Source organism: Sus scrofa, chromosome 4, assembly GCF_054392235.1.
Source record: "Sus scrofa isolate SSC_HxYL_T2T_F1_AM1 chromosome 4, Sscrofa_HxYL_maternal_Yorkshire_Landrace_v2.0, whole genome shotgun sequence".
Taxonomy (NCBI): domain Eukaryota; kingdom Metazoa; phylum Chordata; class Mammalia; order Artiodactyla; family Suidae; genus Sus; species Sus scrofa.
In genome coordinates, this window is record NC_139386.1 from 82,577,772 (window position 1) to 82,600,124 (window position 22,353).

The following is a 22,353-nucleotide window of genomic DNA, read 5'->3' on the forward strand; positions in this document are numbered from 1 at the left end:
TTTTCTGCGGCTGTTTCGCAAATGTTTGTATGCTTCCAAAATGAGAGGCAGGTAAAGAAACTAGTTTGAAAGAGTCAGAATGAGGGCAAGTCATTGGGAGATGGGTGGGGCATAGGAAGGAGGTAGGAGCCACAGTGGGGGAGGGGAGGAGGGTGACCCAGTGATACTGTCCCCTGGTTGAGGCCCCAGAAGGACTGAGGTGGGGACGCTGAGCCAGGCTGGGCAGAGGGGCCCTCGGGACACAGGGGAGGTGCCTGGCAGGCAGCTGGAAACGATGCAAGTCTGACCTGGAAGAATAGACTGGGACATGTCAGGTCGAGTGGTCACTGAGGCTTTACAGGGATGGTTGTCAGCAGCGCTGGTTTTGCAGACGGGGCAGTTAACCCACAACCATTCAGTCCGTGTCGGGCAAGGCTGGGGTTGGAAGGGAATGAGTTGTGTTTGGAGATGCAGACCTTGAGTGGCAGGAAGAGTAACTGTTCAGTGGCAGAAATAAAACAGGTGGGAGGAGGTGGATTAGAGAGTCCTGGACATAGATGTTTTTGGTGTCTGTCCCAGACATGGAGAATTTCCCTAACTCCTGGGACATTTCCCTCACATCCCTCCCAGATCTGTCTGGAACCTTAGCTACTATCTGTCACGTAAGACTGTACACATGGCTGGCTCGCCAGGCTGAATAGTAATGCGGACACAGTGACTGTCCAACAATCAAATCATAAAAACCCCCGCGGCAGGCTGGCCTCTCTGAGGCGTGGTTATGCCCCTTCCCTCCTGCAGATGGCACTGTGCGCCCACAGTCCCGGCCTTGGCCACCGTCCACGTGGGCAGCCGCGCAGGGGACTGGTCCACGGGCCTGTCTGCCCAGTGCGTGCATGTTGGCGAGGTCCTGAGGATACAGTCCAGTAAAATAAGGGCAATGTTTCTATTTTAGTGACACTTTAATTTTGGTGAGGTGGAAGAACTATATAAGAGTAAAATTTCAGGTGAAGAAATACCTGGATTTTTAGTAACTTCCCCCATCCAAGGATTTTAGAAATTAGCAGCCTGTCCTACACACAGCAGTGCATCTGGGTTAGTTTTCCTGTTTCTGATTTGCCACGACGCTGTATAACTGTGTTTTTGTTTTCAGGCTCAGAATTGCGTGAGTCGGTGAGTTTACCAGGCAGCATGGCCATTGGTGCCTTGTCCTCTGAGTGACCCTGAATGTGGACCCTTTCTGGTCCTCAGCCGTGCCACAGGCTCCGTGGCAGTGGCTTTGATTGGCTGTCACGTTGAACCTGGTGGTTCCCACAGCACCAGCTCCGATGCCTTCTGTTAGGAGGGCTACCCGTTGAGAACTGTTTACTGAAACGGTTGAGGAGAAGAGGTGTTATATTCAGCGGGATGCTGCTTTCTAAGCCAGAGAGAGAAGGAAGAAGGGGCGGCCCACACATGATGCCGATGGCCTTTACCGAGTGGTGGGATTTTTTAAAATGCACTTTTCTGTATTGTTTGAATTTTCCACAAGCAGGAAGTCGTTTTTTAAACAACTTTGTTGAAATATAATTTACATACCATAAAAATCACCCGTTTAAAGCAGTATGTAATTTTTACAAAATCCATACTGTAGGTTGGACCAAAAAAAAAAAAAAAAAAATGGGGGCGGTGCTTCACAGAGCCTGCTTTTCCAGTACTTTTCCTTTGGTGGGAAAAGTGGTATGTGTGGGGAATCTTAAAATATTTTTTTTGGATGAAGGTGACATATAAACTCAACCAACAATTTTTAAAAACAAAAGCAGTTTTTTTTTAATTGTTCTTTTTTCTCAGACCTCTGGGATTGCACTATATTAGTAGTTCATCCCACTTTTATTTCAGTAAAGCTGGGTGTACAATGAACAATTCTCATGTTGTCTATGATGGTTTAGAATTTTTGCATTTCCAACCTTAAACTTTTTCAAAGATTCCGTAAGTTTCAGCCTTGGGTTGGAAAACTCCCAAGAGCAATTTCCTGTGAAATCGTGCTATTTCTATTTCAGGCGAGAAACAGTGACCACATAATAGAGTTTGATGATTTCCTATTCAGTGACTGGGTGCAAACCAAAAGTAAAAGACGCGTTTCAGGAACTCATTCAAACTGTTCTAATGGTACCTTTTGAAAATCAAGTAAAGAATTAATTGAGGAAATTTATACTAATGGTTTTATCCTTTTTAGTTGATGGTTGCATCCTGAGATGAATTTTACATCCAAAATGAAAATGCAATAGCATACGTTTATCTGACGTCCTTGACCCCTGCTAAGTGGGAAGATTTGCCTGAATGTTGAGAGTTGTGACCATCTTTGAAAAGCCCAGAGAGAGATTTGAGGAGGGTCTTTTTGAAATTGAAGTATAATTGACTTACAGTATTATGGTAGTTTCAGGTGTACAACAGAGTGATTTGATATTTTTGTACCTTAAAAAATGACCACTGTGATAGAGATAAATCTAATTAGCATCTCTCACCACACAAAGACATTAAAATGTAATGGACTGTACTTCCCATGCTGTTCGTTTTGTACCCATGACTTCTTTATTTTATACCTGGAGGTTTGTAGCTCTTAATTTTTCTCACCTCTTTCACCCACCCCTCCTGGCATCACCCTCCCCTCTGGCAGCCACCTGTTTGTTCATTGTATCTATTAGATTGTTTCTGTTTTGTTATGTTTGTTTATTTGTTTTGTTTTTTAGATTGTATATGTAAGTGAAATCATACAGTATTTGTCTTTTTTTGATTTATTTCATTTAGCGTAATACTCTCCAGGTTCATCTATGTTGTTGCCAAAGGCAAAATTTTCTTTCCTTTGCATATATATACTCAGAAGTGGGATTTCTGATCATATGGCTGTTCTGTTTTTAGTGTTTTGAGAAACCTCCATGCTGTTTTCCACAATAGCTGCTCCAGTTGATATTCCCACCAACAGCGCAGAGGGTCCCCTTTTCTCCACATCCTTGAGGACACTTATGTTGTGGCTTTTTGCTGACAGCCACTCTCACAGGTATGAGGTGACTTCTCATTGCTTTGCATTTCCCTGGTCATCAGTGATGCTGAGCACTTATGCCTGTGCCTGTTGTCCACGTGGATGGGTTTCTTTGGAAAGAAGAAGCCCATCTATTTTATTTTTATTTTATTTTATTTATTTTATTTTATTTTATTTTATTTTATTTTATTTTATTTTATTTTATTTTATTTTATTATTTTTTCTCATCTCCACCACATTTTGTTTTATTCTTTTTTCTTTTTTTATTACTCAATGAATGTATTACATTTGTAGTTGTACAATGATCATCACAATCCAACTTTATAGGATTTCCATCCCACACTCCCAGCGCATCCCCCACCCCCTAAACTGTCTCCTTTGTAGACCATAAGTTTGTCAAAGTCTGTGAGTCAGTATCTGTTCTGCAAAGAGGTTCATTGTGTCCTTTTTTTCAGATTCCACATGTCAGTGAAAGCATTTGATGTTGGTGTCTCATTGTATGGCTGACTTCACTTAGCATGATAATTTCTAGGTCCATCCATGTTGCTAAAAATGCCAGTATTTTGTTCCTTTTAATGGCTGAGTAATGTTTTATTGTGTATATGTACCACATCTTCTTGATCCAGTCCTCTGTTGATGGACATTTAGGTTGTTTCCATGTCTTGGCTATTGAAAAGAGTTTTGCAGTGAACATCAGAGTACATGTGTCTTTGCGAGTCATGGTTTTCTTTGGATAGAGAAGCACAAAAGACCCAGAATAGCCAAAGCCATCCTGAAGAAGAAAAATGGAGCTGGAGGAATTAGGCTCCCAAACTTCAGACTATACTACAAAGCAACAATCATCAAAACCATATTGTACCAGCACAAAGACAGACGTATAGATCAGTGGAGCAGGATGGAAAACCCAGAATTAAACCCACGCACCTACAGCAAACTAATCTATGACAAAGGAGGCAAGAATATACAATGGAGAAAAGACAGCTTGTTCAATAAGTGGTTCTGGGAAAACCTGTAAAATAATGAAATTAGAACACTCCCTAATACCATACACAAAAATCACAAAAATAAACTCAAAATGGATTAAAGACCTAGATATAAGACCAGACACTATAAAACTCCTAAAGCCTACCTATTTTACAGACCCGACGTCTCAGCATTATTTACTCTTGCAGAGAACTGGCCCTTTCGGCACTTACTCCCTGGGGACATCCAGTGTTGTTGTTGTTGTTGTTGTTATTAACCTCCTCATCACATTTCCAGTGGCCTCAGAGCCTGGCTGCGTATTGTCTTTCTAGTTGAGCCTCTGCCCCAGGGCCAGCAGCTTCTTCATCCTCTGCCTTTCCTTTCTTCCTCCTCCTCCATTCTCCTAAAAGCTCTCGACTGCTCTTGGGCTTGGACCTCGCTTTCATATTTGATCTTCAATGTACATATTCAGTGTGTTTTCATATCTTACTTTGTTTATCCTAAACACAGAATTAAAGTGACGAATGACATCTTTGCTTGTACACTTCTCATCCACTCATGAGAATTGAGTAATCAAATCTTATCTCCATATTTCTACTTTCTAATGGTCAAACCAGTGTCATATTCCAGAATTTCCATTTTTGTCCATAACACTTTCTCACCCTGAGACCCCAGAGTCCTCTTTTATTCCTCATCTCTTTCGACTTTTGAATTGGCCCTGATCCTTTTCTTCCTCCCTGCTGCTGCCCCTCCGTGGGTCTCCTTTGTTACATGATGCAGGATGCTCACGGCTGCATCTCCCAGATTTTCTGCACCATCATGTTCCCTCTCTAGTTTCTCTAGATTGTGCTCTGCGTCTCTCTCAATTTATCTTTTGTGCTTTCTCTTCCATTAAATCCAGTGGCCCTGCACAACCAGACCCTCCCTCCTCTCCAGGTGTGTGCAATCCAGCCTGTCCATCATCTCCTTCTCCTTCCATAGGATGGGTAATCCCTCTATGAGGTTAGGTTTTCTGCTGTGATTTCTGCTGTCTTCCCATCACTAGCTTCTTTCTCATGTTCCCCTCCCTGTAAGCATTTCTCCAGATGAAAATCAAGTTATTTTATTGTGTTCCCAACAGTTTCCGTCCAGAGGGCTCTCTGTTACTTTACCCAGCTAAAACCCTCAGCTCTGTCCCACATGTAGAACACACTATGTGCTGCCTTGGACTGGGGTGCTTCACAAGCATTGGTCTTGATTCCCATGTGTGCTGTGCACTGGTCTGGATCAGGGACTCTGATGATCGAGGACATGAGTATAAGTGACACAGGGCCAGCTGGGGTGCAGGAGCACCCAGGGGACGGTTTCCATTTCAGGGCTGGAGTTGCCCGTTGGGTGACTGTAACCCCACAGAAGCTCACACTCGCTTAAAAGGAAAGTTGACCGTTATTTTTTTTTTTGTGCTTAGAGAAGATGAACATGTTAAAGGCACCCGGGACAGAGACCAAGCTGACACGCCGCCCGGGGCTCCAGGGAACCATGGTTAAGGGCCCCCTCTGGAGCCTTGAGGAGGTTCCCTGGAGACACAGCCTCACCATTACCAGGCGAGTGGAGGAGCTGATGACACACACAGAAGCGACCTGCTAAAGTCAACATTAATCCAAACCCAAATTACGTTTCTTTTGATTTTTTGCTAAACTCTATAGGAGCAGAGGACAAAAACAGCTCTTTGCCTTTAGCTGTTCATTTCTAAGGGCTCAAAACATAGTCATTAATATATTATTGATTAGATGCTGATCCTGGCAAACTGGAAGCAACAGTTACAATTTGCTGGATGGCAATTAATCTCAGTTCTTCCTCTCAAGCGAGTTGCAAGCTTGTCACCAGGTAGGAAGGAGAACATGTTTGTATAAAAATGTTCCTGGTGAAGCTTGTAAAGAGCAATTACACGTATAATTGCATTATCACTCATCTTTGATGTGCCGTACCAAGCTAGTAGGGTGGATTTTATTCCGCACTCACATTTTAGAAATAGCAATTCTGCTGCTCTGGCAAAGAGGCTGGGCCAAGTCAGAAACCATGAGCGAGACACAGTCAGGTCCATCAGTAATGGGTAGGAAGGGGTTTTAACTGATGCTCTGGCTCCTTGAGCAATATTGTACGTGTTATCCATGCACCACTGCTTTTAAACTCGTTGGGTGCAGTAAAAGCACTTTGTACATTATATGATTAACATTTGCTTCAGAAAGTACTTTAATATGTTTCAGCAAATTGCAGCTATAGTACAGGGTCATATTTTATTGATTTGATTGTGGTAGAACAATTGTTCTACACTGGAGCTTTTTATAAGAATCACCTGGAGAATTTGTGAGAAATAACAATGCCTGTGTCCCCCCAGCCTGCTTGAGTCAGACTCTCTCAGCGTGGGTAAGACATCTCCAAGCAACAGTGATGTTTAGTCAGTGTTGAGACTTAGTGATGAAACCTTACATTGAGTTGAAATGACGTCCTAATATTGTTCTAGTTATTTTTGTATTTTTTTCTCCAAACAAAGAGGAGGACAGAAAATGCTAAAGCAAAATAAAAACTGGATAATTAGAGCTTCTTTTTTTTTTTTCTTTCTTTTTTTTTTTTTTTACAACCCCACCCACAGCATATGGAAGTTTCCAGACTAGGGATTGAATCTGAGCCACAGCTGCGACCTACACCACCCTGCTGGATCCTTGAACCCACTTTGCCAGGCTTGGGATAGAACCTGCGCCTCCACAGCATGACCCACTACCGCTAGATTCTTAACCCCTGTGCCACAGCAGGAACTCCTAAATTAGAGCTTTTTGGTAATTGGAATAATGATGAATAGGAGTTAACAGTATCAATCTCTATGCCTTTGATAGCTTCTAATTCTTTTCTTTGTCCTTGGTATTGACCTAGGGCCTTAGAAGTGCGGGGCACTGAGCAGATACGTAATACATAATTTATACAGATTAATTGATCCCTGGTGTGGTGAAACAGGTAAAGCCCCTCTGGCATCAGTGATCAGCAGGGAGCGATTTACAATACAGCCAATGGCAAGGACCCGGAGGTTGTATAACTTGAGGCAAATTCAATCATTTCTTTGTATTTCTCACCTCATTTTGGCAAATGAAAATCATACTGTAATCTCTAGAGAAGGCTAATACTTTAAAACTAATTCTATCCAGAAATATACCGGGATAGAATGTCAATTTAAAAATGAAGAGCCATGAAAAAATTCCAGTTATTTATCACAGTGGATTTTCTGACTATCAATCCTTTTACTTTGAAGGAGAAATATAAATGAAAGTATATTCTTGGAAAGGCTGTAATTTATGTCTGTCAAAGCCAAGATTCTCAGAGACCCAGGCTTAAATGCCAGTTTATCTGCCGAATGGGCCAAGTGAAAATCAGCTTCCTTCTAGAGCTGGCTTGAACCTCCATTTCTAATCAGAGGTGGCTCTGTCGTATTTACACACCCAGGGTTCTGCTTTGCAGCCTGCGTATTTTACCTCAAGTGAAACCATGAAAAGTGACGTGATTCTTTGATTTTAATTGTGATCCTGTCGTTCCTCTCAGAGGGATTTTTCTAAATATAAAACTTGTCCTTTAAAATTGCCTAATTTTGTTTAAGAGAAAGCTCTAATAATATCCGTTCTGGGTCAGAAATAGAGAGAAAATCTACCTAAAGCAATAGCCTTTCAATTGTTTTATGATTGAAGAGAATAACATGCCTTTCCCCTCGGCTATGATTCTGAATTGAATTTTCACATCCAAGTAGCTTAAAAAGTTACTTAGAGGGTTTCCAAAGCTTCATGTCTTCATGATTATAAAAACTTGAACCAGGTGAATACTTTAAAATCCCATAATATTTAAAGTAAGGGAAGATGGAAGGACAAACATTTCGAAATATGATGTCAAGATAGTCACAATATCCAAATGTCAGTCTGTACTGTGTGTTTTATATGTCATGTGCATGTCTGTATAGACAAATCTATCTCATCTAAATCTCTATATGATCTTTTATTCACCCACATCAAACCTCCAAAATATTATTTCCACTTGTCACAACTAAGGACACTGCCTTTCAGGGGGCTTTAGTTACACGCCGGAACTGACACCGATTCTGCCAAGAGCTTAGTGCTTTCCCTGTCGGGGAGAGGGCTGTACCCTCCCTGAACCCTATGCTGAATTCTCCAGGGAGCAGAAAGTGAAGGACATGATGATATTCTCTTCACAACAGCCCAGGGTGTTAGCCACGGAGCCAGGAGCTAAACACCCGAAGAAACATCTCTCATGGGATGGACATGCATATGAAGTGCCATGAAAACGTGGATGCTGGGCACTTAATTTCTGAGCAACTTTCCAGAGCCGTGAGGTCCACGTCCAGAACACTGTTGCCTCGCTGTGCCTTCCCAGCTCAGGCTCCACCGCAGCCTGGACCACGATGGTCTGCGCTGATGGATGGAAAGTCCCACCTGGACAGTCCTTCTCCCGTCTACCTGTTTACGTGGAGGAAAATTCCTTTTTGTCTCCCAAAACACTATTCAAACATGTTTATTTATTTTGGGGTTTAATTACCTTTTTGGCCATGCCCAAGGCATGCAGAAGTTCCTGGGCTGGATCGAACCTACACCACAGCAGCCCCCCAAGCCCCTGCAGTGACAGTGCCAGATCCTCAGCCCGCTCTGCCACTAGGGATCTCTGTTAGTCAAACTTCATAGACTCTGTAGCTGTCCCCACCCCTCCTCCTCCTCAGGGACGGGTGGCTCAGGAATCCCATTTCTCACGTGAGGCTCCCTCACTGCATTTTTCTATCCACGTCCTTTGTTCAGCCCCAGCTGTAGCTCTGAGGATGGAGGCAGACCCTTTGTTGGTGACTTACCACCTCCTGACGTCATGTCAGGCTCTCAACTCCTGCCCAGTACTTGTGGTTTTTGTCTTTTTTTTTTTTTTTTTTTTGTCTTTTTGTTGTTGTTGTTGTTGTTGCTATTTCTTGGGCCACTCCCGCGGCATATGGAGGTTCCCAGGCTAGGGGTTGAATTGGAGCTGTAGCCACCGGCCTACGCCAGAGCCACAGCAACGCGGGATCCGAGCCACGTCTGCAACCTACACCACAGCTCACGGCAACGCCGGATCATTAATCCACTGAGCAAGGGCAGGGACCGAACCCACAACCTCATGGTTCCTAGTCGGATTCGTTAACCACTGCGCCACGACGGGAACTCCAGTAATTGTGTTTTGAACACACAGCAAGGACTGAATAAAAACACACATGAAGCCTGGGATGGAGGAAAGACTACTGAGATTATGACATGTTAAGTGGGTCCTGAAGGTTGTGTAGGAGTTTCCCAGTCAGAGAACCGGGTGAGGCCACGGACATGAGGCATGCGAGGCAGAGACAAGAGGGGACTGTGGGGGGGGGGTCGTCTATGGGGCTGGGCTCAGTGGAGCGATGGACAGAGGGCCCAGCCAGCTCACAGTTGTGCTTCCAGGCTCCTGTCATGCAGACCCCCCGGAGTTTGCCTGTGGGCTGAGCTTGAGAGCCTCTGGAATGAAATATTTAAAAAACCCTAGTTACGGACATAGAGAAAACAGTGTCTCTTTATGGGGATCGTTGGCTAAAGATATCTCTAGTTCCCTCTGAGGCACAGACCCCGCAGGTGGCCATCAACCAAGTCCAGAAACTGGCTTTAAGGGCCCAGTTGGGAATGCGCTCCAGCCCAGAGTGTTTAGAGAATGTGGGGTTTTAGAGTTGGCCAGAGCCTCGAGGGGCAAAAACTGAAATCCGCCCTGCAGTGAATGCCTTGAGAACTCGCATGTGGGCTTCTGCAGACACTTTGAAGCAACAGGAGGTGGCCTGCGGATGTCCGTCACCCCCTCCTGCCCTCGCGTCATTGGGACAAAGACGTGCATGGTAAACACATAACTCTTGGGCATTTAGTGACCTGTGTTGGTTTTTATAACTTCTAGGATCGCCTCATTCTGTTTCCTTTTGAAGAATTTTGTTATTGACGAAGTGGCCAAGTGTCACACTCGTCTCGGGGTGGGAAGGAGGCGGTGGGGTCAGGCTCATGCCCATCTGCTGCTGCAGCCGTGTCAGGGAGGGAGCAGGCCTGGCTCCCCCGCTGCTTGCACCTGAGCCTCCGTCCCCGGACCTGCCCCAGGCCCCGTAGGCACAGGGGCCCCATCACCTGCAGGCCGGAGACCGTCCTGCCTGGACAAGTCTCTGCTCCCTTGCGCTTTTGGAAGTTGGTTTTATTCAGTGGAGATGCTGGAGGCTGAGGGGCAGGTGCACTCCCTGTGAACGTGGGAAGCCACGTGAGAGCCCCCGGTCCCTTTAGCGCTCGCCGTGGTCTCCGCCTGGGGCCTCCTCACACAGGTCCATGCCTTGTGGCCGAGATGGGGACAGGCTGGACTGCTTCCTGCTTTTCATAAAAATCATCGTTTTTATACAGGTTTTAAAGGCTGCTTTCCATTTATAGTTATTACACACCACTGGCTGTATCCCCCGTGATGTAAAGCCATGCTCGTAGCTTATTTTATACCTGAGAGTTTGCCCCTCTCACCCCCAGCCCCCAGCCTGCCCCCCTCCCCAGAACCACTGGTTTGTTTACTGTACCTGTGGCTCTGCTTTTCTTGTTATTCTCACTGGTCTGTTGTGTTTTTTAGGTTCCACGTGTGAGAGATCATAGAGTAGTTGTCTTTCTCTGACTGACTCACTTCACTGAGCACAGTGCCCTCCATGTGCTTCCAGGTTGCTGCAAATGGCAGGATTCGGTCCTTTCTTGGGGCTCAGCCCCATTCCTCCTGTCTGACGATGGCCCTGCCTGCCTGGCTTCGTCTGCGCCACCTGGTGTCTCAGGGTCCCAGGGCTCACCTCACCTGGCTTCACCTGACAGGTGGTCCCCCCTTTACTATCCCCCCACAATGCCGGGCCTGACTTTGTCCTCCTCTTTCCTTCACGGCCCCAACTCTGAAATTTCTGCATTCCACTCCTCTGACCTGAACTCCTCTCTGCTTTTCCATTTTCGAAGTTTGAGTAGATGCAGAGATCGTGTGTCGCCCCTGCTTAGGGGGTTTTACAGGAAAGGTCTCGGGAGGAGCCATCTAATGGCGAGTACTGTCCACTGTGACAGGGTCACAAAGGACGGTGTGGGAAGGAAATGTGAGTGGGTGTGGTTATTCTTTTGGCTGTAAATTCGCTAACCTACTTCAGCAAGTACCGGGGCTGGTGACGGAGGCCTTCGAGTTCAGGGCTTGGAAGGGATCTGAGAAATACAGTGCCCAGGGGAGGGGCCCACTGCTTCCTCCCCACCTTCTCTGGCTTGTGGTCAAGCTCACTGCGTCCCAGACCAAGGGGTGTGGGGTCCCCCCTCCCTGCAGAGGAGGAGCGGTCCACCTGGCTGGTGGCTGCTGCTCCAGGACCAGAGCCACCACACGTGGCCCGCAGTGGGGGCCCTGATGTGCTGTCCCTGCCCGTCCCCCAGCGGCCTGGCTTGGGGGAGCCCTCTGCTCCCAGGTCACCCTCGGAGAGTAAGTTCAAGGCCCACGGTGTCGAGGGTCTGGTCGGGGGGCCCTGCTTTGGCTTCAGCACCAACCAAGTTGTCCCTTGTGGCTCTCACAACAAGCTCTGTCCTGGAGGTCACTCAGGGGGACAGATGGGCAACTGTCCTAGGGGCTGTGGACGCTCATCTGGGCTGGATGAGGGAGGGGAGGAAGCGAGGCTTGGCCAAAACCCCTCCTCCAAGCCCCAGCCTGAAGCTCTAAGCCTGCGGCTCTCCTGGGCCTCCTGCTTCAGTCAGATAAGCGGCCGCTGCTGTCCGTCTGGCAGGTGCTAGGTGACTTCCGTCTGTGACGGTGACCACCTGAAATGAGGCAACATTCACTCTGTCCTGAGGAGACACAGCGAGGGGCGGGGGAGGGGATGCCTGTGGGCTCCCAGGCCGAGCTCACACGCTTGCCGCTGTGACATCCTGTCCCCAGAAGGCCTGTGGGCTGTCCCTGTGTCACGTGACACATGTACTATCCTGTCCCCGAGTGGCCCGTGGGCTGTCCCGGTGTCACATGACTCACGGGGGGTGGGGGGTATACATTCTGGATGTTTTGAGACGAGCCTCTGGAGAGAGGCGGTTGGAGGAAGAGGGGGGCCCAGGAGGCCCTCGGGGTCTTGGTGTTGGCAGCTGAGAGGACGTTCCCTGCTGGGGTGGGGTCCATGGGCAGGCCGGCTTGTGGAGGGTGACTGGGCTGTGATGTCCGCTGGCTCCTGGAAGCCGGGGGCCCGAGGAGGAAGGACACCCTCAGGGGGTGTGGGCATCACAGCAGCAGGCGCAGGGCCTGGACAAGCCGCTCAGGGAAGGTGATAATCACCTCAGCTGACCTTGTCCTGGGCCTGACACTTCAGAAAATGCCCCTGTGCTTTCTTCACATGTTTCTCTGGCTTCAGGGCTTTGCCTGTCGCCCCCACAGGACCCCAAGGCCAGAGGTCACAGTATCCCCACAGCCCCAGCCCTGCCTGCCACATAGGGTACAGGCGCTTCTTTCTGGAACCTTCCATGCCTTTCCTCCTCTGTGCAGTCGGCCTCAAATTGCTTCTGTTTAACTCTTCCTCTCTTTCTGGTGCCCTTTTATCTGCTTCCTGTCTTGTTTTTTTCTAGGCTCAGAAGCAGCTTTTCCCCATTTGCAGTCCCCACACTGTCACCAGAAGTCACCTCCAGTCATTTCTGCTTAAGGATGAAACCAGGCTCTAACTCACGTGTTGCTACCTGAGCTCCGTGGACGGGGGCCGCCTGCTCGGTGTGGGACGTTGTGTGACATCTGGCCTTGTCCCAGGTGATGCCAAGTCACTGCCAGCTCCAGCTGGGACAAACTGCTATCCTCACATGTGGCCAGATCTCCCTCCCCACCCCAGGAGGGCAGGATCACCCTGGGCTGGAAACCCCTGTTCTGGCTCGTCCAGCTTGGGGGATCTACTGGAATAGTGTTTTTGTAATGAAAATTTCATTAAGAAATTCCATTTCATTGCAGTGTGTCTGATGACTTCCAGGTCAGGCTCGGACCTTGTCGAGCACAGAGGGGGCTCTGACCCAGCCCCACTTCCCAAAGCTGATGCTTCTTCTGTTCTGTGACAGACCAGTGCTTCCCCCTCTGCTCCTGACTCTCTTCATCCCAAACCTATCTTTCCTCCTTGGCGTCCAGATGAGTACAGCTTGTCCGTAAAAACTGGCGAACTAATTCTCCGCACAGCCTTCCTTTGTCTTTAAATCTGATTTAGCCCTGTTATCTCTGTGGTCTTCCTCGCATCCCATTATCAGAATACACATCTCATTAGACGGGGTCATTGATTTCTTGTCTTTCATCGTTTACCAGGCTCTAATCTCTGCCAAGGTCAAGGTCCCATCATGCACTTCACAGGTGCTCGTTAAACTCACTCCTGTTTAATATGCTAAGAGATCACGGTGAGTGGAGTTACCTTTGATGTGAAGCGATCCTCTAGTTCTCAGTGGAGAAAGTACCCTTTGGATGGAGCTTGATGCGTGAGAAAGCATGTTAAGCAGTAGACGTTGTAGGGAAACAGGCCCGGGAGCTTCTGAGATGGGCAAGTAGAACATCAGTTTGAGGATGATTATAAAAGCAGCTCTTGGGCCCCCTTCCCGTTTATCCATTTCTGTCCCCCCTAACCTTAAAATAACCGAATTATAGGGACGAGCTCACTGGGCAATTACCCTGACTCCTGACTCAGCTCTCCTGGTGCACAGCAGGCCTCGCCTAAACTGTTGATTCTGTTCCCAGAGAAAAAGAAATAAGATTCAAGAATGAAGCAGTTAAAAAAAACGACTAGCTTCCCCTACGTAACGGAGTCAGGTTGCTGTACAGCAGATACTGGCACAACTTTGTCAATCAACTATATTTAAATAAATAAACAAACCAGCTCTCTCCCCCAGGCCCCCTGAGCCTTCTGCAGGCTGGTCCTGGGGCAGGTTAAGGTGGGAGGAGTCAGCCAGTCTGCCCACAGTGACAGCGGTGCAGACCCCGCCCCCTCTTCCGCGAGTCACTGAGCATGTCCACCTTTCCCTTCACCACCAGTCATGCTGAGCAGAGTGTCCGGAGTGGGGCTTAGGACATGAGTCCTGCTTCTCCCCAGAGAGCCAGAGAGCCGGCTTTTCTGATTAAAGGACTTCCCTCTCTACAGACACTCGCCTCTCCAGCCACTGGCTTTTCAGCAGGAGCAGCAGAACCTCCAAGCGGGGAGGAGGATCTCATGCTGGCTCAGACCTTGGGAAACCTTAACTCCAGCTGAAGACACTGGGAGGCCTTCGTGGCCCTAACATGGGGCTGGTACAATCAGCCTGCCTTCGGCAAGTTATCAGATCATCCAGCAAAGGAGATGGGAGGGAAGAGACTTGGCTGAGATGGGCCATTTACCTCTGTTAGTTCAGGCAAAAAGAAGTACAGACTTGGGAGTTGCCACTGTGGCGCAGCAGATTAGGAATCCAACTGCAGTGGCTCTGGTCACTGTGGAGGAGCAGGTTCAATCCCCAGCCCAGCACAGTGGGTTAAGAGTCCAGCAGTGCCACAGCTGTGGTATAGGTTGCAGCTGCAGCTTGGATTCGATCTCTGGCCCAAGAACTTCCATATGCTGTGGGTGCAGCCATATGAAATAATACAGACTTGAAATAAGAGAGTGAAAAACTTTTTACAACTCTCAACTGGACTATTCTGTACTGTTTAAGAAACATGGCTTTTTCTAATACTGTTCTAATTTAGGACTGCAATAACTTCTTGAGGAGCCAAACTTGTTCAATATAGTTTTTAACTGGTGGCAACTACTTAATAAATATAACACTTTGGCGAGTACATTTGGGTATAGGATCCACTGTTACTGACTTGAACGCAGCATGCAGATAAGATACTAGCTTTTCTCTGGAACCTAATGGGTTATGATAATTCGGTCTATTTTCTTTAAAATCAGTTAGAATAATTTACTGTGCTGTGAAATAAAGATCTCCGTTCAGATGCTTAATTAACTCCTAAACTGTATGAATAATTTATTGCTCTCGCAGATCATTCTCCCTTGCTATTGCACAGTGAGGCTAGAAAATGCATATCTTATCGCCATCAGACTGTGTGGAAGGTTGAGCACACAGCGCCCTCCAGCTCAGGCAACTCCAAGCTCTCTCCTCTGCCTGGGGCTTCCCCTCTGAGGCTGTTGAGCTGGTGTTTTAAACATCTGCTCTGCTTAGGTGTCTGCCCCAATCTGTGTTTCCTTAGCGTCTGTTTTACAGACACACAGAGTCAACCTCCCCCTGCCAGCAGCTCTCCTTGCTTCTCTGTGATCTCAGGGATTTTGAGGAAATGAGAGGCAGTTCCTTTTTAACCGAAAGGTTGGGATGCTGAACTTGCACCCTTTTCTGGCTGTGCAGTTAGAGAAGAGAAGAGTGCATTCTTGCCCCCTCTGCTCTCCTGTCTCAGCACGGTTGCCACGGTGACGCCTGTGCCTGGGGACTTGCTGGTTTTCATGCTCAGCGTGTTCCTGCCCAACTCACCACTCACTGGTCCACACCTGCAACTTCTAACCCTTCTCTCTAGTATGTCTCTGGCCCTGTCTCCTGGCTCTGTGAGTTTCAAAGAGCCGGGGAGGACTTGGGTCCTCGTTTTGGTGGCCTGAGACCTGGGGGTGGGGGTGGGGGGGCAGGTGAAGGAAACATTTACCCTGGAAAGCCCTGAAGATGCTTGTGGTTCTCACCGTCCCCTTGGAGCTAGAGAACTTGCTAGATGTCCTCTGGGTTCATGGAGCCTAGTGATTCTGTGAGTTAAACGTACATTATCACAGAGCTCACAGAGATCAGGCTTTGGTTGAAATTTGACACAGTTCTTCCAGGAAATGTGATGCCCTTATAGGGTGCTGAGCCAGTTTTGATTTAGAAAGTTTTTATTAAGGTTCATACACTCGTCTTCTGTTTTATAACATAGGATGTGCTAAGAGTTCATGGTGCAGACCAAGCTCATGTCAGAGTGTTGGCCGCCCCTTCCTTCTCTCAGGGGTCAGCGGGTGTTGAGGATCTGACTGTTAAGCCCATGCTAGGAACCTGTGGGGCGGAAATGAACTGAAACCCGGCATGTCTCTGTCTTCATGGAGATCAGAACCTAGTTGGGAAGGGTAGACGTGGGTCAAAGAATCACTCAAATACTATAAAGTTGCAACTTGCCGCGCTCTGAGATCCTGGAGTCGGGGGATTGGGCTGGGGCTCAGGGAGGGCTTCCTGGAGGAAACAGGACAGCTGGGATGGGGGGCGGCGGGGCAGGGGGGAGCAAATCCGAGAGACTGGGGTAGGGGAGCAGGCGGGGGATGGTGACGGAGAGCAGGAGTGGGGTGGAGGGAGGCTGGGAGAGCATCTCAGGCTTGGGCTCCGTTCAGGAATTTTACCTCTGTTCTTATAAACCTAACGCTGTGAGAGTTTAAGAAGGTGTTTGCACAGGGGCGGAGAGGCTGGGATAGGCCAGCGGAGCAGTCCTGTATCACAGGGCCTGAGTAGGTCTGCTGGGGAAGCCATGGAGAAGGAGGCAGGGTGCGTTCGTGAGATGTGTGGAGAAAAAGCTGGTTCGTCGGGGTTGAACGCGGTCCAGGGACTGAGGGAGGTGGCATCGATGCTCTTGTTAAACTGCACACATGGATCTGCAGTACCAGCAGAGCCGAGCAGCAGCGGCCAGAAGTACAGGACACAGTAGGTTTCAGAGACCCTGAGCTTGAGGTACCTTTGCAGGGATCTAAGAGTGTTGAAGAAGCTGTTGGATGTATGACTCTAGATCTTAGAGATGTCATTTGTAAGCCTGCTGCATAGAGATAATAATTGCAGCCGTGGGTGTAGATGAGATTTTTCAGGGAAGCTGTATTTGAATAAACATGAAATAACAAAGGCGATAACGTTCTGCTTTCAACATATGAAGAAACAGCTACTGATTCATTTGTGTCTAAATTCTTTGAAATGCTTTAAGCAGATTTCAGATCATTTCACATGATCCTTGGCATTCACCGAGACGCCTGAAAATATCAGAATGTTCAGCAGTCTGGTAAAAATCAGGTTGTAGCAGAGGGTGGACTTGCCCTGTTGTCAGGTGGAGAAGGGAGCTAACGTCAGAGCTAAATCCCTCTTTATTTGACGGGGCTAAAGTCACGGCGTACATCAAACAAACCTCACTTAAAATATCAGACTGTTTTGAATTAGTTTAAAGTAATAAAAATTATTTTTGGGAAAAAGTTTCCTTAGAAAATTTGTCAAATCGTACGGACCCAAGCCCAAAGCCCAAAGACGTTGGCACCATAATCAAAGCGAACTCTCTGGGTCGTCCTGTCTCCTGCTGGGGCCAAAATCCACTTCTGTGCATTTTCCACCTTGGCTAGTAGTGACTTCAGATGCCGCCTGCTTCCCCTGCAGTGTGTTAGACTGAAGGCCACAGACAGCACCGGCCCACAGGGCGTCTCCGGGTGAGGTCAAGACTGGGGAGATTAATCCCAGGGAGGCACTGGCCGTGCTCGCTGGTCCTCATGGGTAGGTCCTGGGAGACGTGCATCCCTTACAGAGTCCTTAGGCTCAGTTGCTAATTGGAAATATTTGAATGTAAAAGTCAGTACTTGTCAATTATTTCGATGACTGTGGAGTACAAATCACAAGCTCCATTGGTGAGAAATACACCCGTATTGCTTGTCCTTCACATCGCGGTAGCTGTGATGAGGAGCACGGAGCTGTGGGCTGTTGTAACCCTTCCATCGTCACTGGCCCTGGTTCCAGCTGGTTTGTAAGTAAGATGACCTCCAGGCAGAAAGCTCTCTTCATCCTGTTGCCCTCCTTCCAAGACCAGTCAGGGAGGCAGTGATTCTGTAAAGGCCGGTGTGCGTACGTGTGAGTGTGTGTGCCTGAGAATGTGTGTACTGAGAGTGTGTGTACCTGTGTGTACCTGAGAGTGTGTGCTTAGAGCTACAAAGTCGTTCTGTGCACACATTAAAGCTATCCCTGCAGCATCGTCCTTGTAGCTTCTGTAACGAGTGGACCTGTGGGAAGAAGGCTTGAGACCACCTACTGGGATGTCAGGTTTCAGAAGGTGCAGCTCTAACCCAGGCTCCACCTAGAGCCGTGGGAATCCCCATCCTTTCCAGCACCCCCTCCCTCCACTGTAATTGCTGCACTTTTGTGTGATGCATCGGAAGTGCTGATCCTATAAAATGATTTTATAGGGAGCAGCCCACGAATGATGCGGAGGTGTTTCTTTTCCTTAAAGGTCTTTATTTTCCTCTTTCAAACCTATTTCTCATCGTGATTAAATACATGTATTTCATGCAAGCACGTAAGGATTAAGCTTCTCTTACTGTATGTCCTCACTCCACGTCAGACAGCTTCCTGTTGGCTAAGTCAGGTGTGAGTTGCCGAGTCTTCCGTGTGGGCAGGAGTCGGTGTGAGACTGGCTTTGTTCCTTTTCGAGATGACACTCTTGTTGGAGGTGCTTTCTGCAGGCAGTTCGCCACAGACTGTGTTTCACAGTTGGTTTCAAGTTGATGGTTAGAAATTTGTGCTGAGCAACAGGTGCAAGGTGGATATTTAACTTGTGTGGAGGCGCCCGCCTGCAGCCTTACCAGGGGTCTGAGAATCATGCTGCTCAGCCCTCGGCTTGGAAGGCGTGGCTCTCCATGTCATCACAGGATTTCTGAGAGAAACACACACCTTTCCGTCTCTAGCTTGTGACTTCAAGGGAAGTTTTCAGAGCAGTTCCCTTTGTGGCTCAGTGGGTTAAGGACCCAACACAGTGTCCTTGAAGATGTAGGTTAAATCGCTGGCCTTTCTCAGTAGGTTAAGAATCTGGTGTTGCCACAAGTTGTGGTGTAGTTCAAAGATGTGGCTCAGATCTGGCATTGCTGTGGCTGTGGTGTAGGCTGGCAGATGCAGCTCCGATTTGACCGCTAGCCTGGGAACTTCCATATGCTGAGGGTGCAGCCATAAAAAGAAAAGAAAAAAAAAAGCAGTTTTCTGAGTGGGCAGCTTTGGAAATACCTAATGGAGAAATTTCAGGGGGAACCTGAGTGCTGAAAGGTCTCTTCCTAAAGAGATAAAGACAGGACCCACTGTCCCCACCCCCCGTGTCCTCCAGCTTTCCAGTTAATTCATTTCATACAGTCATCACGTAGCATCAGACACGTCATTCCTCTTCTTCTCCAGGCCGGAGCGTTTTCTCTATTCTCAATTAAATACAAACGTGGTCCCTTGCAGTGTGTGTGACTGTGATCCCAGGCTCAGTCATTCGTCCAGCTTCACTCACGTGGACAGCTTTAATGAGGACCTTCCCCACACACCGGGCACCTGTCTGTTTAGGGCATCACCTGAGAAAAGAGGCACATCCAGTTACCTCTTCCGGTTCCAGTTGGAGCTTCGGGTTTACTCCTCAAACGTTTTCTCTTCCTTTCAAGGCCAGGATACAGCCAACCTGACCTTGTGCCTCCCAGGTATCATCTGCACTCCAACCACATAGCAGCGCTGCAGCCAGCGGCCCCTGAGACCGGAAATCCGAGCCACTGTGAGTGCTGACTCTGTTCCTACAACACGGCAGCAGCTGCCGTGGTGGTGTGTGAACGGCTCCACGCCTTGTTGCCATGAAATGGAGTTACCCTAAGACATCCTGTGGTTTGAAATGATGGAGAAAGATGGATAACTCCCGAACACGGTGCAAGAGAAGTGAAACATCTTTGAAAACAGAGGTAAAACCGCTTTGAAAATGCCCAGCACAGAAAGGACTGCAGTGCAGCACACGGGTCCCTGTGACCTCAGTCCAGGTCTAGTTATAGACACAGCAGGGACACGGGTCCTGAGACAGGAGGCGTGGTCTCCAGTGTGGGCAGCTCCACCCCAGGAACTGGCCCAGCATCCAACACTAAAGAGAAATCCGAGGCTGTGTACCTAGAACAGGATTCTGTACAGCGCATGTGACACTCGGAAACATTTTGAGAAAAAACAAGTCCAAACCCAGAAAATTGTAGTTTGATTTTGTTCTCAGAAGAAATTCAAGAGCAGATAGCCGGAATGGACGTAGCATTTGTAAGTCAGACAGCGGTTGCCTTTGGCGAGAAGCGGGACCGAGGGCTGGGGGCTTCTGCATGCCCAGCGAGGTTTTGTCTTCTATTTTTTCCTGGGTGTCAGCCACTCAGCTGCCTTTCCTTGGAGAAAGTCTGTGGTGTGCACTTTTCTAGCTGAGGCTCTGTTTTAATAAAGCTTTATTAAATGATAGTGGAAACCCAGGGAACATCGGCCCTCCTCGTCTTATTTTGTCTTTTATCAGACGAGGCTAACTGGCTACTTCATTTCCTCTAATGTCTCATATTAACCCATTTATTGGGTCTTTAGCTGAAGTTAGGGTATTTTTTTTTTTTCCTGAAAAGAAAGCCAATGAAGAATTAGGTAGCTAAACTCAATCAGGAATCTATTAGCTGGTCTGACTAACCTCGTATGCCTTGTGACCCTGGGTGGTCCATTCAAACTTGACAGTTTTGGGTAGTTGGTCTGAGTTTTCCTTACCCTCCTGTAGGTAGGTGTGTTTTCTTACCAAAATTTCCTTTCAGTGGGAATTTTAGTTTGGACAGTTGGGTGGGAAAATGGCAGATATCTCTTCCCCAAATACTAGAAAGAGAAAGGCATTTACTTGAGTTTCAATGCCATAAAATTCACTACTTCTCTCCTGTCAATTTGTTCAGTTTCTTTAGGGAAGAACTTTGAAGGGGAAGAATTATGTGTTTGCATGTTACATGGTGTTATATACGTGGCACATGTATATCTCGTATTATGGCGTTTTCCTCTCAGCAGTTGCTGTCCTTGTAGCCTGTATGGCTGCACCCACAGGCTTAGTGACTCTGTCTGTGTGCAGCCCTCCTCCACTCCTGTTCCCGGCCCTACCTGTGTGGTCTCTGGGCCCAAACCATCATGGTGGTCTGGCCCCATGAAGTCGTCCTGTCGGCAGCTGCCTCTGTTGCATCTGCCAGCCCCCTCCCGTGCGTTGTTCCTTGTGTTTGCAGATTTGGTGAATCCCCGTCTGGTAGCGGGGCTCCCCCAGGTGGCCCTTTTGATTGTTATGGGTTTATTCATTTGTATTGACCATCTGGGTTGTGAGTTCAGTGGAATCTCGGAAGAGAAGGAGGCCAGTTGGTGTACCCAGCTCACTGTTTTGAGTCAGAATTCTTCTCCCTATAACTTTGAAATGTGTTGGTCGAAATCATACTATATTATCTATTTATTTATTTAGTCTTTTTAGGGCTGCACCTGTGGCATGTGGAGGTTCCCAGGCTAGGGGTCCAATCAGAGCTGCAGCTGCTGGCCTATACCTCAGCCACAGCAACACCAGATCTGAGCCATGTCTGCGACCTACACCACAGCTCATGGCAGTGATGGATCCTTAACCCACTGAGTGAGGCCAGGGATTGAACCCAAGTCCTCATGGATACTAGTCAGGTCCATTACCACTGAGCCATGATGGGAACTCCCCAAAATCATACTTTAAATATTAAAATTAAATTATTCTGTTAAGGTATTTCTCAATCTAAACAAGTTTGGCCTGACTCTGCCAAGCCTCCTCGAGTAACCGCTTTAGCAGCAGCAGGCCGTGGATTTGATCAGAGCCCCCTTGTGTTCCATTCATGAGCCCCCACTACCCCCTTACCCAGGAATGTCCTTTTCCGGGGAGGCATGAGGCCCACCCAGGAGGTAGAAGGCCTGCATCCTCATCTTTCCTGTGGAGAGAAAGATGGACTGGAAAATCCTGGTGCTTGAGCAAAGCTAGAATTTTCTCTGGTAGGTCAGCCTTACCTTTAAGCGTCCTGGTACACGGCCCAGGAAAAGAGTCTCGGCATGTTGTGTGGAGCCGCAGGGCTCTGCTGACATGTCCCAGCTGAGAGCGTGATGCACAGGCAGGAAATCGCTGTCAGTACAGAATTCTGATGTTCTGTCTAATAATTCTCGAGGGGTCTTGAAGATGCTGACAGTGGTGCCTCTTTCCTCTGATGGCACTTGTGAGCTGGTGAGACTCAGGGCCTCCTTGGAAAAGCCGGCTCCTTGCACTTACCTTGTCTGTGCACACTGATCTCATCAAGCCCTAGTTTGTGTTTTTCATGCTTCTTTAGAAATCTTTATGATTCTACCTGCCCTGTAAAAAATGAAAAAAAAAAAATCAAGAGGAGAAGACCTTGGTATTCTGTGCCCAGAAGGAACACTCATGGTACCTGTGAACCCCTGGGTTTTTGTCGTTTTGGGGAGACTATGGACGTTGGGGGCTTATGGACCATGTGGATGGGCCTGGAGCCAGCCAGCCTGGGAAATGCCTTCTTTACCCAGCGGGCACATCACCAAGGCCAAGACTTCCTCAAGAAGCTT

General features: G+C 47.9%; 1 long non-coding RNA gene across 5 annotated transcripts in view; it reads left to right on the top strand.

Moving 5' to 3' along the window:
• The window catches only part of LOC102157622 (uncharacterized), a 301,905-nt gene that overhangs the window by 68,866 nt on the left and 210,686 nt on the right, over nucleotides 1–22,353 (top strand). Inside the window, exon 4 of one of the 5 annotated variants that reach the window (XR_002343337.2) lies at nucleotides 19,407–22,151. The exons of the other annotated variants lie outside the window; for them this stretch is intronic. This is a non-coding gene — a long non-coding RNA (uncharacterized LOC102157622). Of the gene's footprint in view, nucleotides 1–19,406; nucleotides 22,152–22,353 lie in introns of those variants that run through there. 5 annotated transcript variants of the gene reach the window in all.